The sequence below is a fragment of the Schistocerca gregaria genome, chromosome 3, assembly GCF_023897955.1.
Source record: "Schistocerca gregaria isolate iqSchGreg1 chromosome 3, iqSchGreg1.2, whole genome shotgun sequence".
NCBI lineage: Eukaryota > Metazoa > Arthropoda > Insecta > Orthoptera > Acrididae > Schistocerca > Schistocerca gregaria.
In genome coordinates this window covers 481931281-481946792 of record NC_064922.1, presented here as the reverse complement: position 1 = coordinate 481946792, position 15512 = coordinate 481931281, and the positions used below count along the sequence as shown (strand labels likewise).

Genomic DNA, 15512 nt, shown 5'->3' with positions numbered 1-15512 from the left:
GAATCACACGGAAATAACAAAGCTATGTTAAAGACTGATGATGATTGTGTTGGGGGTTTGAATTTATATAGCTTCAGACTCCACCCTCTATTTGGAAGAGGACCAATAGGAATTCAGAACGCCATACCAGCAAGCTGTAACATGCCTTCTTTTTTGTTCAAGTAGGCTAGGTGCAGGTGTTTGAGGAACAGATCGTGGTTGTAAAGGAGAAAAATAAATTCTGAGAATAACATCTTTTGTTTGCTGGGAAGTGGCAGGACGATTAGACGCAGCCCTAGAAAAATACTGTTTCTCCGTTCTGAGGCAAACAGATAGCTTGGTACATTTGACGTCAGTTGCGTCCCTCAAAATACATGTTGTTGTTAGTCACGGTACAGCCGTGAGATGAGAACTCTAAGCTCACCATATGACCTAACGGGACACGCGAGGCGAGGAAGCTGCAGCATCCGTCATGAATGCGGTCCAGTTGGGGACGAACGGAGACCCCCGCAACGTCATGCGAGGCGGCGTGCTGCAGGAGGTAGGGAACGGATGAAACCTGGCTCACACCACTATTGCACTCGCGACTTGCAGTGCACTACGGAGCATTTGAATGACTTTGCGATCACAATATATGAAGTGATTAGAAGTTAAAAGAGAGTATCCCTGTCCTACTAAATGCAAATTATATCTTTCTAAGAGCTTTTCCCTGTCCTCTGAAATTTTTTACGGTTTCTACTATTCCAATTTTCTAAACAATTTTCATCAACAATTTCTGTTAATATTACGTCCTCTGAACCAATAATTGTACTGTACAGTGAAATTCGGAATTGCAGCCAAAATTCGAAATTCCCCCCAATAGGTTAGGTGGGAGAGGGGGAAGGGCTGGGACCCACGTTCAGGCTGAGGCCAACGTGGTTGGTGGGAAGTAATTAATTGATTAATTTAATTAATTTGAATTTCAATTTGATATCAAAATTATGATCAATCCACCAACCCCCTACTACTGGTGGCATCCATAGTGATGATGAATCTACATCCTTCGGAAATAATTGTGTCTGTACTACTTCATTATCCCCAACAATCGCAACAGAACTAATGTCAACAACAGCTTCCAGAGTACCTACTTTAAATACCACTGTTTGTACACTCCTGGAAATTGAAATAAGAACACCGTGAATTCATTGTCCCAGGAAGGGGAAACTTTATTGACACATTCCTGGGGTCAGATACATCACATGATCACACTGACAGAACCACAGGTACATAGACACAGGCAACAGAGCATGCACAATGTCGGCACTAGTACAGTGTATATCCATCTTTCGCAAGCAATGCAGGCTGCTATTCTCCCATGGAGACGATCGTAGAGATGCTCGATGTAGTCCTGTGGAACGGCTTGCCATGCCATTTCCACCTGGCGCCTCAGTTGGACCAGCGTTCGTGCTGGACATGCAGACCGCGTGAGACGACGCTTCATCCAGTCCCAAACATGTTCAATGGGGGACAGATCCGGAGATCTTGCTGGCCAGGGTAGTTGACTTACACCTTCTAGGGCACGTTGGGTGGCACGGGATACATGCGGACGTGCATTGTCCTGTTGGAACACCAAGTTCCCTTGCCGGTCTAGGAATGGTAGAACGATGGGTTCGATGACGGTTTGGATGTACCGTGCACTATTCAGTGTCCCCTCGACGATCACCAGAGGTGTACGGCCAGTGTAGGAGATCGCTCCCCACACCATGATGCCGGGTGTTGGCCCTGTGTGCCTCGGTCGTATGCAGTCCTGATTGTGGCACTCACCTGCACAGCGCCAAACACGCATACGACCATCATTGGCACGAAGGCAGAAGCGACTCTCATCGCTGAAGACGACACGTCTCCATTCGTCCCTCCATTCACGCCTGTCGCGACACCACTGGAGGCGGGCTGCACGATGTTGGGGCGTGAGCGGAAGGCGGCCTAACGGTGTGCGGGACCGTAGCCCAACTTCATGGAGACGGTTGCGAATGGTCCTCGCCGATACCCCAGGAGCAACAGTGTCCCTAATTTGCTGGGAAGTGGGGGTGCGGTCCCCTACGGCACTGCGTAGGATCCTACGGTCTTGGTGTGCATCCGTGCGTCGCTGCGGTCCGGTCCCAGGTCGACGGGCACGTGCACCTTCCGCCGACCACTGGCGACATCATCGATGAACTGTGGAAACCTCACGCCCCACGTGTTGAGCAATTCGGCGGTACGTCCACCCGGCCTCCCGCATGCCCACTATACGCCCTCGCTCAAAATCCGTCAACTGCACATACGGTTCACGTCCACGCTGTCGCGGCATGCTACCAGTGTTAAAGACTGCGATGGAGCTCCGTACGCCACGGCAAACTGGCTGACACTGACGGCGGCGGTGCACAAATGCTGCGCAGCTAGCGCCATTCGACGGCCAACGCCGCGGTTCCTGGTGTGTCCGCTGTGCCGTGCGTGTGATCATTTCTTGTACAGCCCTCTCGCAGTGTCCGGAGCAAGTATGGTGGGTCTGACACACCGGTGTCAATGTGTTCTTTTTTTCATTTCCAGGAGTGTAGTTCAACTCTGTACGACGCAAGAATCTGTGGCACATGTACCCTGTAGATCTGACCCACGCTCCACAGCCTCAAAGCAACAACCATTGTCACCTATTGGGATAGACCTACTGCACCTTAATCAGCATCACCCATGTTGTTACCCCAACTGCTTCTGCACAACCACATTTCTTTCGCCACTACAGAAACTTCAGGTTCCATATTTTCACAAGATGTTGAAGTGATAATTTTCTATCCGTTACTTCCACAACGAGAGTACCTTGCCTAGCAAGTAAACTTACAAAACCTCCGACATATTTTGAATCTTGACGAGTGCTCACATCGTCAAGCCTCAGACGAGCACTTTTCAACTGTAATATGACCGTAATATTCTTGCCGCTTGATAACGACAGTTTGTTTTACTGTTGGACTAATACCATCAAAGTTTTCCTCCCACCAAATATTCCATTCTTTCTCATCTTTCCCTGTTTCCTTTTTTTGTAACCTACTTTTCTGCTCTAATGCTGCGTTCATTGTTTTAAGCATATTCCTTGCGTCCGCAATTTTCTTTGCACTGATCTCTTGTAAACTACATACTTAATTTTTCCTCCAGGATGGCCTTCTGTGAAAGCGGCAACGACACGGTTGACCCATTAACAATTATACAAAACCGAACAACCCAAAACGATGATGCTGATATTTAAATACACTACCATGATACACTTTTTACAACTTAAACTTCCGCCGGCATGGCTTCTCAGGAATAGCTGCATCCCATACATAAATAAAACGTGTGATGCGCCTAGCTTTCAACAAAATACAGTACCCATTAAAAACTGTATAAATCGATACACATAACAATGTATTAACTACCTGCTACGTCCAAATGCTATTCTATAATCCACACATAAATACCTGGCAGAGGTTTCTTCAAACCACCCACAGACTATTTCTCTACTGTTCCACTCTCTAACAGCACGTCAGAAAAATGAACAGTTTTTGAAGAAATGTAAGATGTTAACTTACGTAGAAACGGGATGCCTTTGGAGGGACAATGTTTCCTCACCGTCTCCTCCACTCCTTCCAGTTTTTTATGATTGTTAGGTAATACTTCTACATAACATTCCTTAGTTACTTACTTAGCCTATTTGCTTTTCGAGATTAGAACCGTAGAATCACGTTCAGCTACAAGGTTCTTCTTCCACTGGTTTCTGTTTACTAATCTCTCCCGCCATGTACCCTCTACGCCGATCTGCAAAAAACCCTCATGAATTCTGTCTCTCTACAATTTCTTTGAACTACCTAATGGTCCTGTACCGTGGGTAGTAAAGTTCATGGACATCAAAGACCATCAATATTTGTCCACCTCAGCGGCATGACGGGCCAAGGTTGTCGTAATGTGTACAATATCTTGGCGCCTGCCGGGTGGCCGAGCGGTTCTAGGCGCTTCAGTCCGGAACCGCGCGACTGTTACGGTCGCAGGTTAGAATCCTGCCTCGGGCGTGGATGTGTGTGACGTCCTTAGGTTAGTTAGGTTTAAGTAGTTCTAAGTTCTAGGTGGCTGATGACCTCAGAAGTTAAGTCCCATAGTGCTCAGGTGGTTCAAATTGCACTGAGCACTATGGGACTTAACTTCTGAGGCCATCAGCCCCTAGAACTTAGAACTACTTAAACCTAACTAACCTAAGGACATCACACACATCCATGCCAGAGGCAGGATTCGAACCTGCGACCGCAGCGGTCGCACGGTTCCAGACTGTAGCGCCTAGAACCGCTCGGCCACTCCGGCCGCCATAGTGCTCAGAGCCAAGCCATTTGAGCGATATCTTGGCTGTTGTAGATATCATCCATATTAATGCTGGACCTTCCGTTGTTCAGTGATCTATCTGCCCGAATGGGATGCACTACTTTAAGAAAGGGTCTCCTGTCAACGTTCTAAATAACACTGCCGTAAGAAATTTTATCGTTACAACTAATAGGGTAGCATTTTTGTTTCTTTCATATCTTGAGGCTCCTTAGTTACTAATCTGTCAAACAGTCAAGCATGAAGGAATGTCTTGTGCCACTGTGAGCGACTACGTTTCCCTCAGCGAGGGAAGTGAGGCAGTAGTAGGACACTAGATTACCATTGAGAAAGACCGTGGTCAAACGTTAAGTCTGCTTATCTAGATTTGGGTTTTCTGTGGTTTCTGTAAAAGTCATAAGACAAATTCCAGGGTAGTTAGGTTGAAGAAGATACAGTACATTTTATTTCTTATTCTTCCCAAAACCGAGTTAGATATCCCTCTGTACTGAACTCATCTGCAAAGGTTCGTTGACGCTTATTTTTTACGAGGTTGTCTGCGCCTGCACACAATGAGTAGAAACGAACGTGGTTACAACGGAGCAAGTGCGAAAAAAAGAGTTAAAAAGATATCTTACATCAAATTCCTTTGTCTCCTAGTGTCACCCACGATCACACGCACAATTGCAATAGCTGAAATCATGGAAGAGAGTGTTAGAACTGTTTAGTTATTCTAGAACTGCCAAGAGGAAACCTAAAATATATCAATGTAATTATTGTTCATAGATAGTACCTGTCATAACTTTATCAGAATTTTATCAGAAATGTATTGTAAACGTGGGAAGCAATGGAATGACTTCGTAAGCAGCCTTAACTAAATACAAGAGCCCGTTCCTCGCGGAAGAAAGTTTTATCAAAATTATGCAGTTTACTATTTCTACTTTGCCTGTACGATACAAGTTTCCGTAATTAGTCGAAGATACGCCACTCCAGGTTATCGAGTCTAAACTTTTGTCTCGTGCTCACATTGTCTGGAAAGATGAAAGCGTTCGTCTTGTGAGCGCCGTTATTAGTTACCAACAGACTCTCGAAAGTTAAATCCCTTCAAAGTCCCGAACAGCTGTTTTCCTCAGTAAATATACTAAAGCAGGCGCTGTTAGACGAATCTGTTGATTCTTTGGCTTTTTTGTCAAACCACGATACAACCAATTCCTTTAAAGCGCGTGTAACTCTGGCACGCAAAGCAAGGACAGTTTTTTACGTCTTCAAACAATATGAAAAAGATTTTATGAGCCACGAATACTCTTAGTAATATGTTCGAAATCTTGTCATTATGTCAGAGAAATTGGAAGCACATCTGCACCCTTAGAAAGAAATGAAAAGGCTATCGTTTAAAGGTCAGCAGAAGAACAGTTTAAAACACAATTAAATTCGAACTGTAAAACTTTGCTCATTGGAAAAGTGGATTGACGTTGGACTTCCACTCAGGCAGTTGATATCCCAGACCGGTCAGCCAACTTTAATTTGAATATGTGCATATAACGCCGTCTTTACGCTTTATAACCGTGACAACAGAGAATGGTACATATCAGATGTGTACATCATTTTTTAAGGGTATTTATCTGCCTTGTGACTGCAGATTTGTTGTAATGCTTGCTCTACCCAGTAAACCTACTATGTTACGACTTACCTCACCAAATATGAAACTGTTTTTTAAACATTTTAAACAGAATGGTAAATAATGCGAGAGCCGCCATTAAATAAATTAAATTACTGTCAAAATTGTGTGGTGCTCTGGGATTCGAACTCGAAACTTTTGTCTTGCACTACTCAACTGAACCAGCTAGGCACGACTCTCGACCCGTTCCTTATGAACGTCAAGATTCAGCATTTCACTCACGGTCCAGCCTCGAATTTTAATCTGCCAGGAAATTACAAACTATTCTCAGTCTCTGTTAGATTATGGCCCAACGACAAGGGTATGTTAGTCAAGGCACTTCGCATGTCTTACGGAGCATGTGAAAAAATTACGGATTCATAGAATACTAAAAAATAACTAACATACTATAGAAGACTGATACCGCATTATTTAATGTCGAGTTGGAATTTATATACAAGAGTCTGGCTCGAAGGAAAACGATCATAAAACGGTCAGCACTTGGAGTATGAGAACTTAACGTTTCTCATTTACTAGCCAGAGGACTTTGATCCTAATAGCCTATTAACGTGTAGCTTCAGACAATACGCGTTCGTCCCAAATTATGGGCTCTGAACATTTAGAATGCATTGGCTGCTTAAAAGGTCCTGATTACATTTACACTCACTAAGAGAAACAAAGACTTTCAAAGGCATCACAATTTACATTCAACATTTAATAGTCTCGTTTTATGAGAGCCAACTATAGCTTGTATGTATCTCTGCACAGTTGTAATCCAGTGTATTGTCGTAAAGGGACTGGCTATTTCCCAGGGCGTTTATCGAGCGTTGGGCTGAGTATCTGGGGGAGTGAATGAACGTGCAGGTGCTGGGAGGCGGATCCACAATATTAATGCGTCTCGTTTTACTACCATAGGCGCTACTGTCGAATACCTGAATGAAGTCTGTTTATGCACTCAGAGTACTTACGTAGAGTGGAGATACGTGTAAACATCGCATTGTAGGTGGGCTCATATAACGTGCGCGTGTGTGTGTTTGCGCGCTCGCGTGCGTGTGTGTGTGCGTGCGTGTGTGTGTGTATGTGTGTGTGAGTGAGTGTATGCACATGTATTCTCTGCTGGCCTCCTCTTTCAGCATGAATTCACGAACTCCTCGCAGTGGCTAAAAGCTGCTCGCGGAACTTTGCCCATAGCTTTCAGCACACCAGATACATCGTAAGAAAGAGTCGTAAATAAAATTTGATTTCTTCAGCTGGGAACTAGTATAAACATAGTATTAGGTGAGGTGAGTGGTGTCAGAGCAGCACAGGATAAATATGGTTCTTCTTTCGTGATGGGAAGTTCCCAGAAACTCAGCCAGCGAATACTAGGGTCCAATTTATAGTACCTGACCGTGAATTAAATGTCTATAAACACCATATATCGCACATTTCTTTTCCGTTCAGCTGGTCCATGTGTGGTGAATAACTGGCAAGTTTTTTGTGTTTACTCGTCAGTTTTGTTTGCGATAGAGAAAGGAATTAATATGTTTTGTCATTGCAATTATTATTTTTATGTTTAAAACACTTTAAAATTACTTCACAGGTGATAATAGTCGGTTTCAACGCATGAGAGCTCTACATTAGTGCCTCCTCATCTCATTTACACCGTGTAATCTAACATATCCGGACACTTGGCTGAAAATGACTTACGAGTTCGTGGGGCCCTCCATCGGTTATGCTGGAATTCAATATAGTGTTCGCCCACCCTCTCCCGCAGGCATCAGTTCAATCAGGTGCTGGAAGGTTTCTTGGGGAATTAATTGCAGGCCTTTGTTCACGGAGTGCTGCACTGAGGAGAGGTATCGATGTCGGTCGGTGAGACCTGGCACGAAGTTGGCGTTCCAAAACATCCCGTGATAGTGAAATGCAAAACAACAAGGGGTGCAAGCTCCCTCCATGAAAAACACGACCACTAACACCACCGCCTCCGAATTTTTCTGTTGACACTATACAAGCTGGCAGATGACGTTAACAGGGCATTCGCCATACCCACACCCCGCCATCGAGTCGCCATATTGTGAACCGTGATTCGTCACTCCACACAACGTTTTTCCAGTGTTCAATTGTCCATTGTTTACGCTTCTTATACCAAGCGCGGTGTCGTTTGGCACTTACCGGCGTGATATGTGGCTTATGAGCAGCAGCTCGGCCATGAAATTCAAGTTTTTTCACAGCCCGCCTAACTGTCATAGTACTTGCAGTGGACCCTGATGCATTTAGGGTATCCTGTGTTATTACGACTCTCTTCAAGTGTCGGCGGTCTCTTTCAGTCAACAGACGAGGGCGGCCTGTACGCTTTTGTGCTGTACGTGTCCCTTCACGTTTCAACTTTACTATCATGTCGGAAACAGTGTACCTAGGGATGTTCAGGAGTGTGAAAATAGCGCGTACAGACGTATGACACAAGTGACACCCAACCACCTGACCACATTGACGTCCGTGAGTTCCGCGGAGCGCCCCATTCTGCTCTCTCACGATGTCAACTGACTACTAGGGTCGCTGATATGGAGTACGTGGCAGCATATGGCCACAAAATGCACCTAATATGAAAAAGGTATGCTTCTGGGGATGTCTGGATACTTTTGATCACATAGTGTATATTATTTTCGGGACCACTGTATTAACTGAACATTGTGACACACAATTGAGTAATAACCCGTTATACTGAGCGAGTAATAATTAAGAAACAGCACACAGGAACAAAGAATAAATAATAAGAACGAAGGTATGGTAATTGTAGCACAATACAAAAGTTAGAAGTAGTTGTATTCCTTACATATATCGACAGAGATAAGCACAAATTAAGAAATGTTAAATAACGGAACGGAAAGTGAAATGGAATAATCGATCATGTATAACTGTATGAGTAACACGTAAAGCGCATATAATTTAGCTATGAATGTCTAAGCCAATGAAAATATCTTTGGTAATATCACACTAAGGCCGTACAGTATTGTGATCAGGATGGAATGCTTCGAAAAGCGGCAATGGTTCAAAATAAACTGTAGTTGTCCAGATACACCATACAAAAGAACTGCATAAAAACATGGCTGATGTAATGTGAGAAACTGAAAGTAAAATGAGAAATGATGAGGACATTTACAAACGTGTATACAAAAAACTGAATTTATTAGCAAAGCCAAGATTAATGCATCTACGAAATAAATAACATATAAATGAGACAAACTTTCCAGTATTTTTCATAAAAAAGTGAGCATTAGGATAGACGAGATAAATAGAAACATACTTAAAGAAGAAATTGTAATCACATATGTACAATATGTGGGAGAAGTGCCTTCAGATATGAAGCATCAATCGTGAAAAAAAGAAAACAAAATCTGCAGCTTTACAAACGGAAAAAAGGAATTTATACCATAGGGAAGTAAAGAATGTTGTTAAAACAGGAAACAAGAAAATAATGAAAAGGAGATAATACGTGAAACTGCGCATGGCAGACTTAGGTCAACAAAGAATTTAAAAATAAAAAAAGTTACCTGAGTAACAAGTTAATTTCAAAGTACTTTGAGATTCAGATCGTGGAGGCGTTTACTGGACGCGAGGAAGTAATTCAGCTATGAAAAACATAACAGCCACCATTTTATTTCTTAAAGGTAAGATTCCAGGAAACAGGGCAATTTACATGGAGCCATTTTCTACGAATCACCTAGTTGGCATTTTGTCAGTCCACACCTTGTCTGATACTTCCGTCCTTGTCGTTGCCAAAATGCATTTTGCCCTACCGTCTTTATGCCACTTAACTTTCCTTCGCAGCGAAGCTGTCTTAATTCATGGACTGACTTAAGCCACAAAACTTCATTATTAGCATTCATCGAAGGACAGGACACGTAATGAGTCAAATTAGGAGTTTCAATGGACGGTATGCGTACCATGATACTTGAGAAACCATTCAATTTCCTAACTTACAGTATTATAACATTACCAAAACATAAATAGGGAAGTATTGCATGGGGGCTTAATTAAATATAATGCAAATAATTTTAATTTTTAGTCGCTGTGTGTCCGGTTACGCAGTCTCGTAACCGGTTGGCCCTGAATAATATTAGTACGCAATCTGACTGCATAGAATAATACGACAAGATGCTTTAGACACCATTTACAATGAAGTAATTAAAAAAAAACCAGAAATACTTTTCGAAACCAGAATCACACTATAATACATGAACACAAGCCAGATGCTTTGTTGACTGAACCTGTGACCAAGAGGCATTGTTGTTTAGGACAGAAATAAAAAAATTTCTTTACCTTCATATATATTGACGAAAAATACACTTTGATCATTGCAACATCCTCAATTGAATAGCATATAGTGTCTTGCCCAACAGAACAACTAGTACTCTATCGACGTCTCAACAAGCACAGATCACGCCTACCTCAGAACTACTACTGCCCTCACCAACTTCTCAGCGGCAACTGCCAGCGGAGGCGGCTGAATAATACTCTTTGGCGCAATCTTTGTCGCTGTGACTCAGTATAGCCTCCTTTCATATGCCCCTCCTCCACGGGCAAGAATTTGATGGTATTTTTGCCTGCATTGGTGGTGAAAATACCACCAAATTCGTCCAAAAACTACAGACAAAAATAAAAGATAATATTAAATAAGTAAATACCACATAACTAAATAAATTTTGCCTTTGCACTGACCCTTCAATAACCTAATATACAAGATACAGTAAGGAATACAAATGCTTGCATACATGTGGTTTTACATAATAGTTTACACAAGTATCATGTGGTTAAACAATTCAATCAATAGCGTCAGCAATGACGAATAGATGCAGGTAAGAGTCTCGTAACATTTCATAAACAGTAAACACACAAAAAATCAGTTTATACAAATATTCACATAAAATTCTTTCAATAGTTCAATACTCCCCAGAGTAGTTGACAGTTCCAACAGTATCACCCAGCAATGGTCAACATGTGCAAATAGCAGTCTCATAACATTTCATCAGCGGTATTTAAACATCTCCAACAGTGGCACCCATCAATGGCGAGCAGGTGCAGACACCAACAAGTGGCATTATCTCAGTAGAAGCAGTTCCATCAGTGGCACCCAGCAATGTTGAGCAGGTGCAGACACCAACAAGTGACATAATTCCAGTAAAAGCAGTCCATCAGTGGCACCCAGCAATGTTGAGCAGGTGCAGACACCAACAAGTGACATAATTCCAGTAAAAGCAGTCCATCAGTGGCACCCAGCAATGTTGAGTAGGTGCAGACACCAACAAGTGACATTATCTCAGTAGCAGCAGTTCCTCAGTGGAACCTAGCAATGTTGAACAGGTACAGACACCAACAAGTGACACCATTTCAGTAGAAGCAGTTCCATCAGTGGCATCCAGCAATGTTGAGCAGGTGCAGACACCAACAAGTGACATCATTTCAGTAGAAGCAGTTCCATCAGTGGCACCCAGTAATGTCGAGCAGGTGCAGACAGAAACAAGTGAATAATCAGTAGTAGCAGTTCCAACAGTGGCACCCACTAATGTTGAACAGGTGCAGGTAACAGTCCATAATACTCACTATCACTAATTAGACAGTTCATCAGAGTTCATCAGCAATAATTAAACATTTCCAAGTGGCACCCATCAACGTTAATACGTGTAAGCACGAACAACAGTTTGAATGCACACACAATTGCTTTTACAAAACCATTATCAATGCTCTTACACTAAACATAGAAATTATAATAAACATTCAAATGATATCATATAATTGTAACATTAACTATTACAAATACACAAATGTCAGTAAACCTATAATTTTTATGGGTGTCAGTGCAAGCCACAACAAACAAGTAAAATAATATTTAGGAGATAGGTCGGTACCAATTATTTGTAATTAGGAAAGGAAACATACAAAACACACTCACTCATCTTTCATCCACATTTAAGTACTAGTGTGTAATTGAATAGTGTCAACTGTGTAAATGCAATTCTGTCAAAATTTGATGCTCACTATATGTATCAAGTAGTACTGGTACAGTGTATAACAGTCAATAATAGTTAGTCAACGTCATAGTCATCATGTCAAGACCAATGTTTGCCAAGCCAACTTTTTCTGAACGACTGTCAGTGTGCCATGATATGCAAATACTTCCTTTCTCCAAAAAAAAAGTATATACTACTTATAGATTTAACAATGTGTGTGTGTGTGTAAACAATCTTCTAGTGTTCTAGTCTGCCATCTTCAGCCTCCTTGTTCCATATAAACCAAAAAAAAAAAAAAAAAAAAAAAAATGCTCCTCACTCACTTTACCTCTTATCCATCAAAACTCCAATAATCATCAGCATCACATAATCTTAATACTTCAATAATACCTCTTACGTCGATACATATAAACCTTATCATCAATATCATTTACCTTACCTCTTATCCACCAAAACTACGATAATCATCAACATTACACAATCTCAGTACTTCAATAATACCTCTTCAATACGTCGATACATATACCAATATAATTTCACTTCTATAACAACTCTTCCTCTAGTCAGTCTCCTCGAACAAGTACAGATAAAATCCTAGTGCAAACTTCAATTCATCATCCCATACAATCCAAAGACACAGCGTCCACGCACAACCTCTGTGTAATCCATGTGACCCAAATCTTCTACTCATTATGCATTATAAAATACATTTTGGTTACCTTGTTCATCATTAAATAAAAGAAATGCATACATGACGTTTAATAGCCTTTAGTTTGAATAACTTTCAGTGAGCAAGGATGAGTATGGAGTGTGAATGATCGTAATATTTCACAGTGTGTACACCACTTCAAGAATCATGGCACAACAGAAGCAAACACATGGAGTATTTATTGAGTCAAGTGTCGCTTGCTATTACAATTGCTCACGAAGAATGCAGTGTAGTAACTGTCAGTGGTCTAAACCTAGTGTTGGTATGTCATGTCGTTAGCTTCCTTCCAATTAGCATAAATTTATACAGCTTCCATAAAGCCTCCAGCTCATGTGACTTCAATGAAGTTTCTTGTACCAATGTCGTTCGTAGAATTATAGCAGTTCATTTTCTTATCTTAAAATATAAAGCACTGAGCGTAAGCAACACATGCAATAGCGAGTAAATATAACAGTAGAGAACAGAATGTCAACAAGTGGATGTAGCACAATCCCTATAACGAGGCTGTGCCAAGCGAACAATCTATAATTAATACCATAGTGTGAACTAAACTCCATGTTCGTACACAGTATATCAGCATTTCTATAGACCAAATTAAAGAGTAGTTATGACAACAAAACAAAACTGTGTAAATATGCAATCCATACGCAAAGCAGCAAATATATATCTTACATTATAAAAAGGTCATTAGCATCATATCAGCATAAGCAAATAAATGTTCATATGTAATCTTAATAAGTAACCATGAAGGCGCAAGCAGATAAATCACAAAGTATAACTTAGATACATAACCATATCAACACAATTAATCAGGTGACAATTATAATTTACATAAATAAGCACAGCAGGCACATAATTTTAAAAAAAGTGACATCAGTGAAAAAGCAGTGCAGCCAAGCAATGCATACATAATATACATAATTAACAACCCCGTTCATTAATCAATCATTGTCAAAATCAGTTAACACAAAGTATAAATCACGTAATCGCGAGCAGCAAATTACGTCTAAAGTACGTGCCTAAGTGGAAATATGTTACCTGAAAAATAAACTCAATTAATAGTTACCTTTTTAGTTTATTACTTTCTTCCTCGAAATGACATTCTTCCTGATATTTTCTCGATTGCAAGTCCTCTTACCGTCGGACACACACAGAATTTACCTGAAGTTCTTAAATATTTTATACAACTGTATCCTGAAAAATACTGAACCTTAATAACATAACTTATCAAGTCACTATGGCTTTATACTGAATTCAATCAGAGAAATTAGACGGTGTATTCGTTTACGGCTGTCAGTGCATTTGCACTGAGCGCTCGATCAGCTGTAGGTAAGCGTGACGTAGGAAGTAATTGTTTGCGGTCAACGACTGCCTTGTGCGGCGCGCAGACTTGACTGTTGCTTTGAGTATGTGCAGCCGCCAGAACACGGCGCGGTATCCTTGTATTCTCTGCGTGTTTACGTATAACTGTTAGTTTCTCAAAATTATGTCGTTCCACAAAAATTTTAACGTTCGATATATGATGTATTCCTTTAGAGCGCCGTGATTTAAGAGTTTCTACTTCAACAGTGTTATCATGAATAATTTTGCGAACCCTATATGGACCGTTATAAAGCAGAAAAAATTTGCGACACAAGCCTTTTCCTTTGTGAGTTAAACGATGAGACTTAATTAACAGCTTTTGACCAACTGACAAGGTTTTTAAACGACCAGGACGTTTAGCTGATTTCTCTCTTCTAGCAGTCGCAAATGCAATATTTTGTAGAGCCAGATTGACAACTTCAGAATGCCGCAGTTTCCGTGAAGGCGGAAAAGGAACGATTTCAGAAATGCGATTTGTCGGTGCTTTATTTTTTAATATCAATATAGGCGGTACAGAAGTTGAATCATTAGGGAGTTCATTCAGAATGTTTTGAAAAATATGAAGATACTGATCCCACGTTCTGTGATTCTGATGACAATAAAGTCGACACAATTTATTGATTTCCTTCATCCATCTCTCTGAAGCGTTAGATTGAGGGTGAAAAAGTGAAAGAAAATTGGTTTAATCTTACGACGCCGTAGAGTACGAAGCCAAATTTTAGAGCGAAACTGTGATCCATTATCTGATATAACCTTATCAACATGTCACACTTCTTTAAGGAAATGTTTGATGAAAGCATTAGATACTGAACGAGCTGTTGCTTTGCGTAAAGTTGTAAAACACACATATTTTGATGTCAATTCCACTGCTACTAAAATGTACGCAAAACCATTAGTAGAACGAACCACTGGACCGAACAAATCGACTGCAGCCATCTCCTTTAATTTCGCTGGAATGATAGGAAACAACGGTGCTCTGTGAGAAATAGTTGGCGGCTTAGCCTTTTGCCATAATTTGCATTTGGCAAGAACAAATCGAATACGTTTTTCCTTGTTACTGAAGTAGCAATTTTCTCGTAATTTATGAAAGCATTTTCTGGGACCAAAGTGTGCATAACTGAAATGTGTATACCAAGTCAATTTATTAGCCCACTCATCAGGAATGCAAACTAACCAAACAGAGTTGTCCACCGATTTTCGTTTAAAAAGAATATCATTGCGAACTAAATAATACTGTCTAATCGCTACGCTTTCCTTCCTCCTCCACTTCTCCTTAATGTCGTTCCAGATTGGATCCTTGTTTTGCTCCTTAGCGATGTCCTGGAGCGAAGACGAAATAAAATTTTCAAACGCAACACCTTGAATATACATCAAACAATAGTTGTTTTCTTTGCAGTCCTCCTCAGCACTTTGTTTCAACCCATAGGTGCACGTGATACAGCATCAGCAATAATATTTGAAGAACCCTGTATGTAAACAATAC

General features: G+C 41.1%; 1 protein-coding gene and 1 non-coding gene across 2 annotated transcripts in view; both read right to left on the bottom strand.

Moving 5' to 3' along the window:
• Positions 1–15512, bottom strand: part of LOC126355438 (uncharacterized) — a 92315-nt gene that overhangs the window by 22795 nt on the left and 54008 nt on the right. The gene's annotated exons all lie outside the window — the stretch shown is intronic.
• Trnas-gga (transfer RNA serine (anticodon GGA)) lies at positions 4234–4317 on the bottom strand. The gene is given in 2 exon segments: positions 4234–4268; positions 4278–4317. It is a non-coding gene; the product is annotated as a tRNA-Ser (tRNA).